The sequence below is a fragment of the Euleptes europaea genome, chromosome 16 (genome assembly GCF_029931775.1).
Source record: "Euleptes europaea isolate rEulEur1 chromosome 16, rEulEur1.hap1, whole genome shotgun sequence".
Lineage (NCBI taxonomy): Eukaryota > Metazoa > Chordata > Lepidosauria > Squamata > Sphaerodactylidae > Euleptes > Euleptes europaea.
In genome coordinates this window covers 5,833,229-5,852,705 of record NC_079327.1, presented here as the reverse complement: position 1 = coordinate 5,852,705, position 19,477 = coordinate 5,833,229, and positions in this window count along the sequence as shown.

The window sequence follows — 19,477 nt, the reverse complement described above, 5'->3', positions numbered from 1 at the left end:
AGCTTCATTTGTGTTCAAAATACTAGATTCTGCAAGTCAAGGCTGCTTCTGGTAAACAGGGACATGGGTGTGTATGGTTTCCCTTTAATAATAAATAAGGTATTCACAGATTTTGAACGAAGGAACCATCTTGGACTATGTGGTGATGCCAAAAGAAATTACACACCCTTTTTCTGGGGACAGAGCACCCCGGCTTTTCCAGGCTTTTCTTCTTGGCCAGACATAATGCCTTCCCCCTCAACGAAATATTCAGCAGATCCTTAGACAGTCCAATTCAGTTGTGATTTATATTGTGATTCAGTTGTGATTCTTCTGTAAGATCTTCTTTTATTGGTCCTTTGATTTCACACTTCCTTGTATTTTCTCAAGACTATCGTTTAATCCATCGGCTGTCTGGTAAAGATAAGGCTGAAGAAGAAGAAGAGTTGGTTTTTATATGATGACTTTCTCTACCCCTTAAGGAAGAATCAAACCAGCTACAATCACCTTCCCTTTCCCTCCCCACAACAGACACCCTGTGAGGTAGGTGGGACTGAGAGAGCTGTGACTAGAAGAAGAAAAAGAAGAAGAGGAGAAGGAGGAGGAGTTGGTTCTGTACCACTGAAGGAAGACTAAAACTGGCTTACAATCACCTTCCCTTCCCCTCCCCACAACAGACACCCTGTGAGGTAGTAGTAGAAAAGAGCAAGAGTCCAGTAGCACCTTAAAGACTTACAAAAATATTTTCTGGCAGGGTATGAGCTTTCGTGAGCCACAGCTCACTTCTTCAGATACAGCTAGAATGTGAATCCATCTGTCTTTAAGTAGAGTAACTCTCCTCTACTTAAAGACAGATGGATTCACATTCTAACTGTATCTGAAGAAGTGAGCTGTGGCTCACGAAAGCTCATACCCTGCCAGAAAATATTTTTGTTAGTCTTTAAGGTGCTACTGGACTCTTGCTCTTTTCTACTACTGCAGACAGACTAACACGGCTACCCACTGTGAATTACCTGTGAGGTAGGTGAGGCTGAGAGAGTTCAGAGAGAACTGTGACTAGCCCAAATTCACCCAGCTGGCTTCATGTGTAGGAGTGGGAAAACCAACCTGGTTCACCAGATTAGCCTCCACCGCTCATGTGGAGGAGTGGGGAATCAAACCCGCTTCTCCAGATCAGAGTCCACTGCTCCACACCACCGTTCTTAACCACTACACCACGCTGGCTTTTACTCTTATCTGTAGTTTATTATTTAACGGCCGCTTTGAAGATACACCAAAAGTTATAATCAAATTCCGCCTCAATGCTCATTTGCATACAGGCGCTCCTTTTGCACTGGAATTGGAACTGGTTTCAATTAGTACCTTTGGTTGATCAGGAAGTAAGACTAACAGAGCAGTCCTCATTGGAGTTATACCCTTCTCATTGAAGCCAATGGGCTTCGAATGGCATAGCCCTGTTTAGGATTGCATTGTTAATTAACTAAGGCTTTCGTTACACTCTGGAGTGCATTGAGCATTCAGCTTAACACATACTTTCAAGGTGCATAGCTTATGTTTATAATTACCCACCTGTGCTGTCTTTGAATACCGGTGTTCCCAAGTAAGCGTTCACTTATCTCTTCCCTGAGCTAGTTCCCAAGAGTTATCCTTGCTCAACTGCTGGTTTGTTCCTTCTGAAAATATTAAGGCCATTGATCCGCCTTTGTTTAGGGATGCTATTATGAATGGCTGTCTGCTTGCTAATCATGAGGTTAGCTTATCCTCCATTTCATCCTTCTTGGGATCTATTGATCACGGTATCGATCTCCCTGCTCATTGTGTGCTTGCTCTTTTCGACTAGTTTGCATCCTGAACCGAAGCCGTGTTTCCTTCCTCGCTCCCCAAGGCGTGATCCAGAGCTCAACATTACAAAGCAACCACACGCTTGTTGTCCAATAAACTGAACTTTGGTTGTTGCTGTTGTAATAAATAATTGATCCTCCATAGAAAGGGGGCTCTGTTGATTGTCTGAAGGAAGGGAAGAGATTAAAGTAAGAACCAAAGTGAGAGAGAGAGCTGTGGACAATACTCAGGAGGAAAGGAACACATGCAAAATATTGTTCAAGCAATTTGAAATTCCGTAACTGATAGTTAAGGCAAGTGACGGCAAGTGAAGGCAAAGACAGGAGTACTTGACAGGAGTATCCCCATTGTGAGTGCACCTGCCTTTTCCAAAAAGTGCAGTCTCACTTAACCCAGGTCCAAGTGTCATCATGTTGTGAATTTTCATGTGCTGGAGCCACAGCGCTGGCATTCAAACATGTTTCCACCCACCATGTGATAACTTTTGGTGGAAAGTGCCAACATGTCGCATCTGACTTATGGTGACCCTATAGGGTTTTGAAGGCAAGAGATGTTCAGAGGTGCTTTGCCATGGCCTGCCTCCTTGGTGGTCTTCCATGCAAATACTAACCAGGGTCCACCCTGCTTAGCTTCTGAGAACTGATGACATCAGACCATAGGGTTGCCAGGTCCCTCTTCACCACTGGCAGGAGGTTTTCGGGGTGGAACCTGAGGAGGGTGGGGTTTGGGGAGGAGAGGGACTTCAATGCCATAGAGTCCAATCGCCAAAGTGGCCATTTTCTTCAGGTGAACTGATCATTATCAGGTGGAGATCAGTTGTAATAGCAGGAGATCTCCAGCTAGTACCTGGAGGTGGGCAACCCTATCAGACCAGCCTGCATCATCAAGGTCTGGGTGAGTGCTACAAATCTAAGAACAAAAGAAAAGCCCTGCTGGATCAGACCAAGGCCCATCAACTCCAGCAGTCTGTTCACACAGTGCCCCAACCAGGTGCCTCCAGGAAGCCCACAAACAAGAACACTGCAGCAGCAGCATCCTGCCTGTGTTCCACAGCACCCAAGATAATAGGCATGCTCCTCTGATCCTGGAGAGAATACGCATGCATCATGACTAGTATCCATTTTAACTAATAGCCATGAATAACCCTTTCCTCCATGAACACGTCCCCTCTTAAAACCTTCCAAGTTGGCAGCCGTCACCACATTTTTGGGCAGGGAGTTCCACAATTTAACTATGTGTTGTATGAAAAAATACTTCCTTCTGTTTTGAATCTCTCACCCTCCAGCTTCAGCAGATGACCCCGCGTTCTAGTATTATGGGAGAGGGAGAAAAACATCTCCCTGTCCACTCTTTCCAAACCATGCATAATTTTATAGACCTCCATCATGTCTCCCCTTAGCTGCCTTCTTTCCAGGCTAAACAGCCCTAAGCATCCTAACCGCTCCCCATAGGACAGTTGCTCTCAGTACAGTGAATATGTTGTTCCTGCTTACTTGTTATACTAACAAATCCAGTCTTGGGGTTTGTTTACCTCTCTAGCTAAAATTACTGTTATTTCACATTACAATGCAAATTGTACAATGTTAGTATGTGCTATGTTAATTCCCCCCTATGAACACTGATGGCGCCTCATGCTTGTCCAACGCAGCAGGTATGAAATATTATCTCACAGCTTGCACAATGCCACATCTTACTGCTTAATTAGAGGGGTTTATGATATATTTATTCATATTTTGCCAGAAATAGGCAGTTTAGAAAAGAAACCAGGGATCGCTTTAGGCAGAATAGAACAAAGGGAAAATTGATAAATTTCACATGGAAAAGACAACTCCAGGTGCTGTCTGCCTTTGAAATGTTTGAAACTGGACATAACAGAAGATAAAGCTAAAATCATATGGGAAAGAGATTTATATTACACTATTTCTCCTGAAGAATGGCTACATCTCTGTAAAACAGAATCCTACATTGTGGCACATGTCAATTAACAGAGAGCTTCAATTCTCACTCTTTCTGTCATATTTATTCCAAATAAGGAAGACACTGACTTAGGTGGTTGGACATAGGGTGTTTATGCATGGGTACCCGGTCTGTCTCGGTTGTTCCTTGGAGTTGTGCATGAGTTTTCCATCCATTAGAGATGACCTTGCTGCCAGCCCTCACAAATCCCAGGACTTCCCATCCATCTATTAAACCAATTCTTCCTTCTCCCCTGAGTTCAGCCTGAGTAAAATCCCCACGCATAAGGCAAAGTGTGGGACTCAGAAGGTTGGTTTCTCTCACAGACAATTACAAAGCAGCATGTCCAGAGGTCAAATACTTCCTGCTTCCTCAGAGTTCTTTCTGAGCAGAAGAAAGGCTTTTTAAAACCAAGGCTTGGATTCCACCCCCCTTCCTTTCAGATTGCTCCGTTTTTTTGTTTTTGGTCTTAAAATGCTTTTTTATGTGGCAATGGGGTTTGGTGAAGAAGAAGAAGAAGAGTTGGTTTTTATATGCCAACTTTCTCTACCTTTAAGGAGTTTCTGAGTGGCTTACAATTGCCTTCCCTTTCTCTCCCCACAACAGACACCTTGTGAGGTAGGTGAGGCCGAGAGAGTTCAGAGAGAACTGTGACTAGCCCTAGGTCACCCAGCAGGCTTGATGTGGAGGTGTGTGGAAACCATCTTGGTTCTCCAGATTAGTCCACCTCTCTTAACCACCACACTACATTTGAATAGAACATCCAAAGGCATCTCCAGCATCTGGAACCAATGAGTTAGCTACGGATGCAGGTGTGACTGGGATGATATCTAAATAATGGCCATTCCATAGTCACTCCTAATTCTCTAGCTAACACATTGGTTCAAGGTGCTGGAGATGCCGTTGAATGTCCTATGGATGCTTTAGCATAGGAAGTGACATCAAGTGATGATTCCTCTCTTTCTAATTCAATAGAATGCCAGGAATTATGCTAAGCATATACTGTTATAACAAGTAATTCGGCATATTCCTTTCTTGCAAAATGGTATTTTTCTATAACTGAACCATTACTGACCAGTTGAGGCCTGCTTTGTGTAGGCAATGAAATATCCATCTCTGTGTTGTTATTCCCATCACGTCTTGGTAACAGAACTGGCCTGCTGCAAAATTCTTTCTTTCATATCAATGACGATGCAGTAATACAACAAACTAATTACCTAGAGATAAATTTGGAACTGAAGTTGGAGGTTTTTGTCTGTGAGGAATTTGGGGGAAAGCGGAAGGAAGGAAGGAAGGAAGGAAGGAAGGAAGGAAGGAAGGAAGGAAGGAAGGAAGGAAGGAAGGAAGGAAGGAAGGAAGGAAGGAAGGAAGACAATCATGTTCAAGTCAAAATACTCAGGATTGGTTCACAAGTTTTAAGTATCCCTGTTCATACGGCCATAGTGTATAAGTTATCTTCACCAGTGAGTGGCTGCACAATGAGGTTGGGCTGGTGATAGGTACTTTGTGTAGGTATACCAATGCCTGTGTGTAAGCCAACTGAAGACAATTAAAGTTGGCTGTAAACTTCTGTGCCTGGAGACTTCATCTTCTCATTAATCTGTATGTGCCAGCATGGAACGTGGCACTGTTCAATAAATAATAATTAAATGTAAACCATTCACAATAGTACTGAAGAAGTCCATCCTAGACCTTCTGTTCCTTCTGGCTCCCATTCTGATGATATACTGCACTAATGCATCCATTTCCCAAGAGTGATCAAAGCTGCCACTGATTATGCATTGGTAACATATATCACTATAATACCTTTACTCTGCTGGAGCACCGTTAGAGCACACCTTCAGTCTAACAGCTGGCTGGAGAAATGCCCTATGGAGAGTGAAAGTTTCGACAGAGAAAGTCAAGCCAGGCAAAATGGAGAAACACTTGCGTAAGATTAAAGATCTTGGGAAAACTCTCTCTCCTCTCTCTTTCTCTCTCTCATGCACAGAGGGTTGGATCCTACCTCATCACTCAATCTTGTCTAATCCACCCGGCGTTTACAGTTTCTGCTCCACATGGCTTTTGTCCACGTGGGTTCCATGATCCACCTGCATTGCGTTTTTGGTGGTCAAAGTGAACTGTCTTTCCTCCATTTTTATCTACATGCCAAAATTATAAACGGATTTTTGGAGATTCATTTACTCTCCAAAATCTGCTGCTTCTCTTTTTACTTGTTTATTTATTCCCACCAACGCAGGAACTACTACTATAATATCCCTGATAAGCAGGTATCCAATCCAAGCCACCTGTAGGCCGCATCCCTAAGAGTCACAGAGGCTCTAGGGGGTTCTCCTTTCTTCCAGGTCATGCTTCGAAACTTCACCCTGTATGTTTCATCCGATATGGCATATCTCTCCAGGATAGCCCCCTTTAACTTGCCATAATCAGCGCTCTCATCTTTCATAAGGGCCTTGAGGACTGCCTGTGCGGCACCAGTTAAGCAAGGCCCCAATATGTATGACCACCGGTCCTTGGGCCACCCTGAGGCGTCAGCCATTCGCTCCAAAGTTTCGAGATACCTGTCAATCTTGTTATCTGGGCCTAACTTGCTTAGAGGTATAGCGGGGAGGCAGGGATTCCTGTCACTGGGGTCCAGGGTTCCCCTGGTGGATCCACTCCTCCGCCCCCCCCCCCCCAGGCTGCGGCAGACGTCTCTGAAGAGGGAGGCCTGGGCTTCTTGCTGTTGCAGTGCCATGTCCTTCATCATACACTGTTGGGATTCATGTTGCTGCTGGAACATCTTCTGCACCAGGTGCCCTTGTTGTTCTGTCAGCCATTTTCCAAACTGGTTTAAATCCAGAGGACTGTCCTTGGTCTCCTCAGTGGGGTCCATGGCTCCGCTACTTGGTGGGGTTGGGGCTGTGGGTGAGCCTCACATGAGTGTTGGGGGCTGCAAGATCGCTCTTCCACTCGGCCCCACCCTGACCACATTCTCCACCACGTGTCACGCTACTGGATCACCTGGGTCCTTTCCGAGCAGGACCCTTGCCGTAGAGGGAACCACTGCTGGTGCAAGGGTACAAGCCGAGGGGGTCTCCTCAACCTCAGACCACTCAGAAGGGGAGTCCGAACTCTCCTCCCCTGAAGTTGCCAGGTTGCTCCTGCTCGTATACAGCAGAGCAAACTTCCCAGCCTCCTCATTTGGCCTCCATCACCTGGCTTTATAGCCCAGGGCCTGGGCTGGACCCACCCTTGCTCCACCCTAGGCCCCTCCCCCTTCCTTCTGCCCTCCCTCCCCCGAGGCCATAAAAGGCCTTTCCTGTCCTGGGCTCTCTTTCTTCAGCAAGCTGGGCGAGGGCCACACTACTTGCTGCTGGCTTGGCCAAACCTACCCACCTGTCCGCTGCAGGGGCCTGTGCCAACGCCGCTGATGCTAGGCCCAGAGGTCAGGTGGATCTCTCCCTGCCAGCTCGTGAGGCCAGCCAGTACTTCCCTGCCCGTCAGCTGCTGGGCAGGGATGGTGTCGCTGCGGCCTCTGCCCTGCCTGGCCGCTGGGCGGGTGTCTCCCGGCTGGCTTGCCTTCCCCAGCCAGCTCACAAGGCCCTGCCATGCTTCCCTGCTCATCAGCTGTTATGCGGGGATGACATCGCTGCGGCAGGCCCCAGGTCCAGATGCCAGCTGCACCTCCTCTCAGTGGCCTGGCTGCGGCTCCCCGATCTTTGGGGAGACCTGGGAGGCCCGATGGGAGGCGTCACAGGACAGCCAACAACAGGCCATAGAAGCTGAGGCCTTCCCCCGAGAAGAACATCAGAAGAACCCTGCTGGATCAGACCAGATCCATCTAGTCCAGCATCCTGTCTCAAACAGTGGCCAACCGATTCCTCTGGAGGGCCAGCAACAGGTCATAGAGGCTGAGGCCTTCATAAGAACATCAGAAGAGCCCTGCTAGATCAGACCAGTGGTCCATCCAGTCCAGCATCCTGTCTCACATGGTAGACAACCAGTTCCTCTGGAGGTCCAGCAACAGGGCACAGAGGCCAAGGCCTTCCCCTGATGTTGCCTCCTGGCACTGGTATTCAGACGTTTTCTTTGAATATGGAAAAGCAGCAGAATCTGTGTTGGCTGCCAAAGTGCTGTGAATTAGATTTTTTAATGAACATAATAGACATCTTTTTATTGTTTGGATTCTATAGGAAATTATCATCAGAATATATTTATTCTGGTTTCATTGTTTGATCAGTCATTTGTAGATGTGGCATATTATAAGATGAATATTCATCATCCCCCTCCTGTTCATTCCTTCTCAAGAGAGAGTATTTTATGAGAGAAAATTTCATGTGCATTAATATTCGGAGCTGGCTTCACTTTGATTGATGTCATCCAGTAAATATATTTTGGTTATCAAGTGAAGTGTCATTTAAAAAAAAAATCCAAGTGTCATCATAGAAGAAAATTTACTGTGAAATTGTGGTGCCAGACAGTGAACAAGAAATGTTTTGAGTGGTTATTATTGCAGAACATTTCAATCAGCTAATTTTATTAGCTTGAAAACCGACAAAGGTTTATAGAAGTTGGTTTCCATTCCTATTTGTAGATAATTTTCATTGGTATCACTCACAGGAGAGTGAAAGAGAGAGGAGAAGGTGTAGGAAGAGAGAGACACTCCCCAAAACCATAAATGCTGCATAGGCCATTATACTTAAGTAAAGTTCCACTTCCCTTCTGAAACCATCCTTTGGTCTTTGAATAAATAAAACATGCAAGATCTCTACATGCCTGTAGATTCAGAAGGAACGGCAGTTCTGGAACTCCTGAAAACCATTCATAAAAATGTCTATTACCAAAATAGTTAAACAATGCAAAAGATCTTTGGAGAATGCCACAGGCAGATAAAGCTATTCAGATGTGAATAGCACATTATCATCAAATGAATAACAGAACAGAATATCATTTATCATTGTCAGTCATTGGCAAGTCAGGCACAATGTGAAAGACTGTTGATTACTGCATAATTTTGAATAATTTTCAAATGCGCCTTTCCAAACTGCCTTAACCAGCCTTTTATATTTATGTTAATTACGGAGCACTTTGTTGTGTCTTCCCACCGACTTCCCTAATTTCCAAATTATTTTAATTGTTGATGTAACAGAAGGGAAAAACAACAACAACTGTACAACCATTATGTCAAGCAGAATTGTGAGTCCAAGTATCAAGCTTTCTAAGGAAGCAAAGGTAATGGCGTCAGGTGACATGTTTGCCCAATTGCACATCTGCACCGCTCATGTTTAAAACAGATTGAATGATAACAACAAAAGGAACACATGTCTTAGCCACTAGAGTAGGGGTGTCAAACATGCGGCCCGCGGGCAAAATCCTGCCCCTTTAGAGCTCTTCTCCAGCCTGTGAGCCAGCTGAGGCAGCCACCCCCTGCCCAATCCCAACCTGGCTGGCGAGCCCCAGACTTTGAGGCCCCTGCCTGCCAATTGGCTCTTTCTGTCAGTCTTCGGCAATGCTGAACTTCTGAACCTGAAAACCAATGGACAGCTCGGCTTGCAATGCCTGGAGGATGGGGGCAACCTTTTTGCTGGTCAATAATATTGGACTCCCTGTTCCAAAGTTTGCCAAACTTCAGTGACTGTCTAAGGAGAGTCCCTTGCAGCCACGCTGCAAATATTGGTGACTTTACCTCCAAAAATGCCCCCACAGGAACTTTGAAAAAAATCCCCATAGACTATAATGGGCCCGAATTTTTTCAGTAAACCTGGAAATAAGCCGAATACTGATATTTACCAGTATGGGTATTTGGCGTATTCCAGGTTTACTGAAAAAAACGGACCCAATAAACCCGAACCCGAAATTTACATTTTTTTCTTTTTGAACAGCCCTAGTCCCATTGTCCATGATTCCCTGAACTGCACTAGTTTGAAACTGATGTACTTCATGGGTGATGCAGCGTTGGAGTTTGCCAACAATTATGCTACCATGTCATACTGTCTGCAATTAAAGTTGCTTGAGAGAGAGAAAAGAAAATACAAACCCACAAGTTGTACACTAAAGTCTTATCAAAAACACATACCTTCTGGTTTTCTGCTTCTCTCTGAAGGCACTTTAAAAAACAATAGAAGAGTCTAAAAGCTGTACATAACATGCAGAAGAAATAATCTCACACAAGAGAGTGGGGATTTGGCCGGTGAGAACTTCACAACGTTGCTTGTCATTGGTACTTGAAAATGCAGAGAGCTCTTGAAATCCACTTGGATTTGAAAGGTTGTTTGTGTGTGTGTGTGTAAGCCCCATACTTCTGAAACCATCCCACTTAATCCATTCGAAGGCCACTCATTTCTCCCGATTAAATTTTACTTGACAAGCTAAGACTTTGCAATCCAGGAAGAAAAACCACCCAAAAGAGCAAGCCCTACGTCTTATATGAGAAGCAACATTGAAAGTACAGCAGGGTCTAAATTCAAAGATGTAGCTGCTCCATTCTCATCTCTCAGTTTAGGAGTTCCTAACAGCTTGTTTTTAATAAGCCTGTGTAGTGTATTCATATAAATCAGCGGCTCGCATCACAGATGGTGTGAGAACTAGGTTAGCCTTTTAATGAGAGAGCGTGTGAATAAAGCCTCCATTTTCCTCTACAGTCAAACCCTTCTCATGTCATTTCAACCACTTCTGCCCATTTGTTGTTAGCTCAACAGCCTGGGTTTCCTGATTTGATTCAGGCAAACACAATGCTTTGTTGTTTGCCTTCCTGGTTCTTTTTTACAGCAGCACCTTTCCCAGAAGAAGTGAAGAGGAGCCAGCTTCAGAGAGAACAAGGAAGACAAAATATTGGAGAACGACTTCCCAAGGCGTCCCAAGGGATATATTTTTTTGTAAGAAGGATGAGGGAAGGAAGTAGGGTTGCCAAATCCCTCTTTGTCACTGGTGGGAGGTTTTTGGGGTGCAGCCTGAGGAGGGCAGGGTTTGGGAAGGGGAGGGACTTCAATGTGATAGAGTCTAGTTGCCAAAGTGGCCATTTTCTCCAGGTGAACTGATCTCTATCGGCTGGAGATCAGTTGTAATAGCAGGAGATCTCTAGCTGCTACCTGGAGGTTGGCAACCCTAGAAGGGAGGTTTAGCAGGAGACACTACAGCTGCAGGTGCTTATAGTGGTTGTCTAAGCTGGTGGTCGTTTCAAGCATAAAGAGGCCTCCTGGTGTTCTTGCATATTTTTAAATACCGTACTTGTAGGGTATTTCCACAATGTTAAATGCTTTTAAGTTCAACTGATATCACAGGCAGTGAGTTAAGAATGTCTAAGTTCCCTAGGTTGGTTCCATGCTGGGAGTCCTTCTCTGAAAGCCAGTCAATAGGGTTGCCAGGTCCCTCTTCAGTCAATAGGGTTGCCAGGTTAGGGCGGAGCCTGAGGAGGGTGGGGTTTGGGGAAGGGAGGCACTTCAAAGTCATACAGTCCAATTGCCAAAGCGGCCATTTTCTCCAGGGGAAGAAGAATTGATTTTTATATGCTGACTTTCTCTACCACTTAAAGGAGACTCAAACTGCCTTACAATCACCTTCCCTTCCCTACAACAAACACCCTGTGAGGTAGGTGGGGCTGAGAGAGAGTCTTGCCCAAGGTCACCCAGCTGGCTTCAGGTGTAGGAGTGGGGAAACAAATCCAGTTCACCAGATTAGCCTCCGCCACTCATGTGGAGGAGTGGGGAATCAAACCCGGTTCTCCAGATCAGACTCCACCGCTCCAAACCACCGCTCTTAACTACTACACCACGCTAGCTCTCAACTGATCTCTATTGGCTGGAGATCATTTGTAATAACAGGAGATCACCAGCTAGTACCTGGAGGTTGGCAACCCTAGAAAGGAGGTTTAGCAGGCCTCCTGGTGTTCTGGCATATTTTAAACACTTGTAGGGTATTCCCACAATGTTAAATGCTTTTAAGTGCAACTAATATCGCAGGGAGTGAGTTAATGTTCTATGCTGGGAACCCTTCTCTGTAAGCCAGTCAATGTTGTTTTGATATTGTTGTTCTGCTACCAGAAATTCCATATGTCAATGGACATGGCAGCATTGAAACCATTCACTTCCTGGTTTTTTTTTTCAGGCCTCCAAATGGTGTTTCCGTTCTGAACATGGCTCTTCTCCCTCCTCCTGTTCACCAGGTCAACGGTGCTTAGTATTGGCTGGATTGTTGTTGGAGGAAAACTTGATAAAGATTTATAACCCATTTAATAATCTTCAGCACAGATGCAAATAATATGTAACACCTGGCATGGACAGTATGTTTAATAATAATGCAGATCCTGAACGGTACATTAACTCCTTCCGAAATGACGAATATCCCAATATCCATGCCACCAAAGTTATGGATAAGGGTCAAGATGTAACGTAATTGTGCATAATATAACTTTAAGTAATGTGAAATTAGCAAATAGAATTATTGTACTACCTTTTTGCAAATTCCGTTATCATTCATATCTCCCCACAAACCAAAGTTTGGATGTTCTAATGATAAATAGTATGTATTTCCTTCAGGACTGCGATTATTTTACTATTTATCAGAATTAGCGCTATTATGCAGACTATTCCTCATTATGCGCCTAATTAATTTGCAGTATTAAAATTCATCATACTTTGTTCAGATCAGGAAAGCCAAAACCTTTTTAATTTTACTGTGCTTAGAAGATTAATTCTTTATCTGCTACTGTAAGAACTAATAATTTATTCGCATTACCCAATCAATCAGAAATCATCATTTTTTCCCCTTTGCAAATCTGAATGTAAGCTCTAAGCTTGTTTTCTTGTAAATTTAACATATGATAATGTAGAATTAACATTAGTTTCTTTTGTGGAGACTGAATTACTTTGGTCCTCTGACTAACAGAATTATTGACTTGAAGCATTTCTTTAGTAATAGTAAAGGATTTCTACTGTTTGCTGTAATATTTCAGGCCTATGCAATCTGATTGCTCAAGTATTAGGCTTAGCAATGTACAATTTCCAAAAATATTCGCACCAAGGCTTAGGAACTTGGTGTGTGTATGTGAAATATATTAAATATTTTCTTATCAGATCTAGACTAACTTTAATACTTGAAGAGCATAACTTGCATGCATTTGGATCTTGTCTAATGTTTCCACAGTTGCAAAGACACCCTGCCTCCTCCCTCTCAAGGCAGCCTGAAATAGTCTAAAATTCAGTTCCTGAAAGTCTGCTGTCCTCTAGGAACAGGGTTTATGGGGTCATTTGGATCTAGGGTTGCTAACTCTGGGTGGGGAAATACCTGGAGATTTTGGAGGTGAAGTCAGGGAGGACCGGGTTTGGGGAGGGGAAGGGCCTTAGTTTGGGTCCCTCTTTACAATGGAAGGGAGGTTTATGGGGCAGATTGTAAGCCACTTTGAGATTCCTTAAAGGTAGAAAAAAGAGGGGTATAAAAGCCAACTTCTTCTTTTTCTTGGTCCATCCAGTTCATTTCAGTCTCATCCATCTGGCCTGTGATGTCTCAGGCAAGGATGTTTTCCAACAGTAACACCTGATAGTCATTAAATAGTGATGCTGGGAATGAATCTGGGAGTTTAGGAATGAAAGCAATGTATTCTACCACTGAGCCATGTCCTCTAACTTGGACATTTTGAATGACACCTGAAAATGTTCTATTACATTTTTGACAATTAAAATTAAAAACGCCTAACTCCTGAATGCTACGTAGGATTTGAAGCATTTATGCATATGTATCATAAGACCTCTTTATTTTATGCACAGTGTTTGACGCATAATATTTGCTAAGCTGTATAATTAAAGGCATAAACAAGTACCCGCTCCTTCATTAAAATTTGATTTTCAATTCTGTAGGCACAGAGAACTCCTCCGATCCTACACAAATAAAGCATAAACAATTCATGGTAACATCATGATCCAACTGGGCATATCATTTCGTAATGAGTAACAAATGAAATTGGACTTCTTTGCCAACTTACTCATGCTCAAATGCTTTCCCCGTGCCAATGAGGATGAATTATTTAAATGGACTGTGCACAGAAAGGTATTTTATTGCAACAGGTTTAAAATTTAAAGGAAAGATATGCAATGGTTGGATAATTAAGGAGGCCAGAGGGAAAGTGTTGCTTATTACATAAGTACATAAGAACAGCCACGCTGGATCAGACCAAGGCCCAGCAGTCTGTTCACACAGTGGCCAACCAGGTGCCTCAAGGAAGCCCACAAACAAAACGACTTTAGCAGCACTGTCCTGCCTGTGTTCCACAACACCTAATATAATAGGCCTGCTCCTCTGATCCTGGAGAGAACAGGTATACATCATGACTAGTATCCATTGCTACTAGTAGCCATGAATAGCCCTCTCCTCCATGAACATGTCCACTTCCCTCTTACAGCCTTCCAAGTCGGCAGCCATCGCCACATCCTGGGGCAGGGTGTTCCACAGTTTATTGAACCCCCCCCCCCCATGAAACAACAACAATATTGCTACAATTGTATGGGAAAGGGCCAAAGCTCAGTAAAAGAGCATATACCTTGTAGGATACATATGGTTGCCAACTCCTGGTAGGGAAAGTCCTGGAGATTTGGGGTTGGAGCCTGGAGAGGGGAGGGTATTGGGAGGGATCTCAGTGGGGTATAATGCCCTAGAGTCTACCCTCCAAAGCAGCCATTTGCTTCATCTTCATGGTCTGGAGATCAGCTGTAAGACCACACCTGGAGGCTGGCAACCCTAATTTCGGTCTCTAAATCCGGGGTTCCAACCACTTTGAGGTTGTGGGCAACTTTAGAATTCTGACACAAGGTGGCGGGAGCAGCCACCAAATGGCTGCCACAGGAGGGGGAGGCAACTACAAAATGCTGCCCCAAGAGGTCAGTCAATCACAAAATGTCAGAAAGTCGGGCCATGCATAATTCTAACAGTGAGTTTTTAGCATTTTAGGAAGAAGCTCTGTTTAACAGGATTAGGGTTGTGCACCGTTTTTGGGGTATTTTTCAGGTTTGGTTTAATAAAGCTGGAAATTTTAGAAAAATCCAGAGAAAGGTGAATGTTGAATTTTCGGGTATATTAAACCTGAACTTGAAAAAAAAATGCTGCACAAACTGAATGCTGGGCTCGTCTCTGAGCCCAGCATTCAGTTCATGCCACCTGGACTCAGGAGGTAGCAGCTTAGAACTGAAATCTGGGCTCACAGTTACATTTCTCTCACAGAAAGCACAACAGCCAATTACAAAGCAGCGTACCAAGGGGCGGGGATTAAAATGTTTCCTGCTTCCTCCGAGTTCTTTCCGAGCAGAAGAAAGGATTTTAGAAACGAGGCTTGGGTTCTCTTCCCCCTTCCATCCTCCATGCCCAGAAAATGGCCAAGATGCGTTCCCTCTCATCATCTGCTTAAGGTCATAGAATCAGAATTGCTGACAGATGGCCATCTAACCTCTTCTTAAAAACCTCCAGGGAAGGAGAGCTTGCCACCTCCCAAGGAAGACTGTTCCACTGAGGAACCACTCTGTCAGAAAATTCTTGCTAATGTCTAGATGGAAACTTTTGATTTAATTTCAACCCATTGGTTCTGGTCCGACCCTCTGGGGCAACAGAAAACAACTCTGCACCCTCCTCTATATGACAGCCCTTCAAGTACTTGAAGATGGTTATCATACTATCTCTCAGTCTTCTCAGTCGTCTCCTCTTCAGGCTAAACATACCCAGTTCCTTCAGCCTGGTCTCCAGACCCCTCACCAACTTTGTTGCCCTCCTCTGGAAACGTTCCAGCTTGTCTACATCCTTCATAAATTGTGGTGCCCAAAACTAAACACAGTACTCTAGGTGAGGTCTAACCAGAGCAGAGTAAAGCGATACCATCACTTCACATGATCTGGACACTAAACTCCTGTGGATACAGTCCAAGATGTTGCCCTCTTCATACGAAATGGCAGAGGATAGTTCTTCATGCATTCTCCTGGTATGTGAGCTAGAAGATGTGCCAAAATTGTAATGGCTAAGGCCTTACTTACCCATGTGATCTGACTTCCTGACATGTCTACAAAGCAAGCAAGCAATACAAATAAGAGGAAGCGGAACCATTCAGGTAGAAATATTTGCATGTCTCTGAATGTTCATGGGTCAACCACAAGTTCATGTCAGAGGTTCCCCCCTCCTTTTATGTACATATTTCTTTAAAATCAGGCAATACAATTGTGATTATCCACACTAGAAATGGAAAAAAAAACTTGTTTCTGTTGTTAATAGTTAAGGCTTAAAAGCAGGATTTCTGGTTTTATATTCACACAAAACAGTTGCTGAGGGAAAATGCCACTTCCCAGAAGGTGTTTCCCAAATCTTCAAGGACTTTTCAGCCACCTGAGAAGTCCAAATTAAATCTAATTAGGCTGCTAAACTACCACATTAATCTCCCAAGTGCTGTAAAACATGCTCAGGCTGGCTCAAGGAATAGATACTGCTGTGATATTTCATCTGTGGCATAAAACATAAAACTGTGTGTATCCAACTGGGTTTTGAGACTATAGATGGCCTTCCGACTTATATACAATTTTATTCAGTGAATCAGTATTCTTTTTAGAGAGCCAGCATGGTGTAGTGGTTAAGAGAGGTGGACTCTAAGCGGTGGAGAACCAGATGTTGTTGTTGTTTTTTGGGGGGGGAGGTAGTTGTGAATATCCTGCATTGTGCAGAGGGTTGGACTAGATGACCCTGGTGACCCCTTCCAACTCTATGATTTCCCACTCCTCCATATGAGTGGTGGACTCTAATCTGGTGAACTAGGATGGTTTCCCCACTCCTCCACATGAAGCCTGCTGGGTGACCTTGAGCTAGTCACAGTTCTCTCTGGACTCTCTCAGTCTCACCTAACTCAAAAGGTGTCTGTTGTGGGAAGAGGAAGGGAAGACAATTGTAAGCTGGTTTAAGATTCTTTAAAGAAGAGAAAATCAGGGTATAAAAGCCAACTATTCTTCTTATTTATCTAACATCCAGTGTTCTGGTAGTCTGGTATCATAATAATTTTAGTAACTTCCCCAAGGGCCTTAGCTGTTTAATGAAGGGGATTGTTTAAAAAAGGGAAAGAGCTGGGCATGTTATTTAATGCATATCCAACGGTGCCAAAAATACCTATAGATTTTGTAGGGGCGTATTTTATCACTCAGCCATAGTTTTGGGCCAAAATAGAAAGGAAGGTGGCAGATGCATCAGTCATGTACAAAGCTACGCACATGGCAACACAGATTTTAGAACAAAAAGACAGTAAGGGGAGTGGAAAAATCTGACTTCCATATGGTGCCAACTCTGGTTTGGGAAGTTCTTGGAGATTTGGGTGTCTGGGGTGGGTGGATTTGGGGAGGGGAGAGAGCTCAGTGGTAATGTGATGCCATAGAATTAGGGTTGCTAACCTCCTGGTACTAGTCGGATCTAGCCCCTTGAGAGCACTTATCTGGCCCGCAAGCAAGCCACCACCACCCCAGTCCCAATCTAGGCTGGCAAGTAATGGTCCGGCCATTTATGTCATATCTGGCCCTCGTAACAAATGAGTATGACACCCCTGCCCTAGAGTCCAATTGCCAAAGTGGCCATTTTCTCCAGGTGAACGGCTGGAGATCAGTTATAATAGCAGGAGATCTTCTGCTATTACCTGAGGCTGGCAACCCTAGGCCTGGAATTCTCCTGGAATTACAACTGCTCTCCAGAATAGAGCGATCAGTTCTTCTGCAGGAAATGGCAGCTTCAAGAAGAGGGAGCCTATGGTATCCCGTTCCCACTGAGCCCCTTCCCCCCCCCCAACCCAAACTTTGCTTTCCTGAGGATCCACCCCCAAATCTCCAGGAATTTCCATCCTGGAGCTGGCAACCCTAACCAGACTGCCCTGTTGAGCTGGAATTGGGTGAACCAACCTGTTGAACAGCCATGGCTGAGTCGACAAACAGACAAACGGGCCATCCAAAGACAGGCTCCTTCTTTGCGACTGGCCAACAGGAAGTGAGCTGAACTGCTGGATGTTTGAGCATCCGTAAATAAAAGACATGCTCGAGCTTATGTCAGAGAGAAAAGGGACATTGCAAATTGCTGCGCTTCTTGCAAATTTATTTTTAACTCAAACTTAGTAGCAATTAAAGTCTTTCGGGGGGGTGTATATTGCTTTAAGTATGAACACTGCCTTTGAAAAATGTGCTAGAACCCCTCCGATTATTGAATTGTCAACAGCTAATGGCATCAAAAATAGTATTTTTGTGCTTGCTATAATTGCCTCAGCAGGAAAATGAGTATCAATATGGCCATCTGAAGTTCAGTGCAGTTTTTCATTTGATGCTCTGTTTCTTTGATTATTTTTTTCTTTCGAAAAATGGCAGCGCAAGAAACTCAGTATGTATAAGTGGCGGCAGAATTGATGGGGAAGCTAATTTTGGTGGCACATACAATAAAAAAGCCTTTTAAAGAGGTGTATTATGACAGGCTTTAATGATAAAGTACCGATGTGTCTTTCTATATAATAAAAAAACCCAGAAAACTACTTTGCAATTTTAAACTTTCCAGGGCAATAGAGATGGAATTGTAGATTGTATGCTGATCGCCAACCCAATCATGTTCACCATAAAATTGCACTCAGAGCCACAGTACGACGCCAACTTCTTTGAATGCTAATACCCGCATACATCATATAGAGACAACAAGGATAAAATAGGGAGTAGCATAAACACCTTCCCAAATGGAAAATGAAAATAAGAATTGTACAAAGTAAAGAGAAAATACCAAATCCTTCTATCCCACATATGTTGTAAAGGGGGGAGAGGGAAAACAGCGATCTATGTAAAAATATATATAATTTGTGCTAACCTATGATAGAGTTTCTTACAATTTTTCATTGCTGCACTTGGGTATGGGATTGAAGACCGCAGAAATTTCCAGCCAGAAGAAGATTTGGTTTTTATATGCTAACTTTCTTTACCCCTTAAGGGAGAATCAAACTGGCTTACAATCACCTTCCCTCTTCCACCCCTGCACAACAGACACCCTGAGGCAGGTGGGGCTGAGAGAGTGAGACTAGCCCAAGGTCACCCAGCTGGCTTCATGTGTAGGAGTGGAGAACAAATCCATTTCACCCAGTTAGCCTCTGCTGCTCATGTGGAGGAGTGGGGAATCAAACCTGGTTCTCCAGATCAGAGTCCACCGCTCCAAACCACCGCTCTTAACTACTACACCATGCTGGCTCCCTTATACTGAATCAGACCATCAGTCCATCAAGATCAGTATTGTCTACTCAGACTGGAAGTGGCTCTCTGGGGTCTCGGGATTTTCACATCATCAACTACCTGATCCTTTTAACTGGAAATGCCAGGGATTGAACCTAGGACCTTCTGCGTGTCAAGCAGGTGTTCTACCACTGAGCCACACACCCGTCCACATGGGAAAACCTGTTTGCTCCAGCCGTTCAGGATAATTTGGGTTTATATGTTCATGTTGCAACTGTGGTGAAGATATGGCTTTGCTTTGTACATGAGATGTTTCTGGCACTGTGATTATGTGATTCTAAAAAGCCAGATTTGACTACAGTGGAGTTTCCACCCTCACTGCTTCATCCATCCATTCAATGTTTCATTCATTGCCTGGTAGGATTTCCTTAAAAAAAGCATTATATGACTTGACATAATGCAGATATCACATGTTTGATGGAGCCTGTTAATCTGGCTTGCTAGAAAACACGAGGGACTCCTTA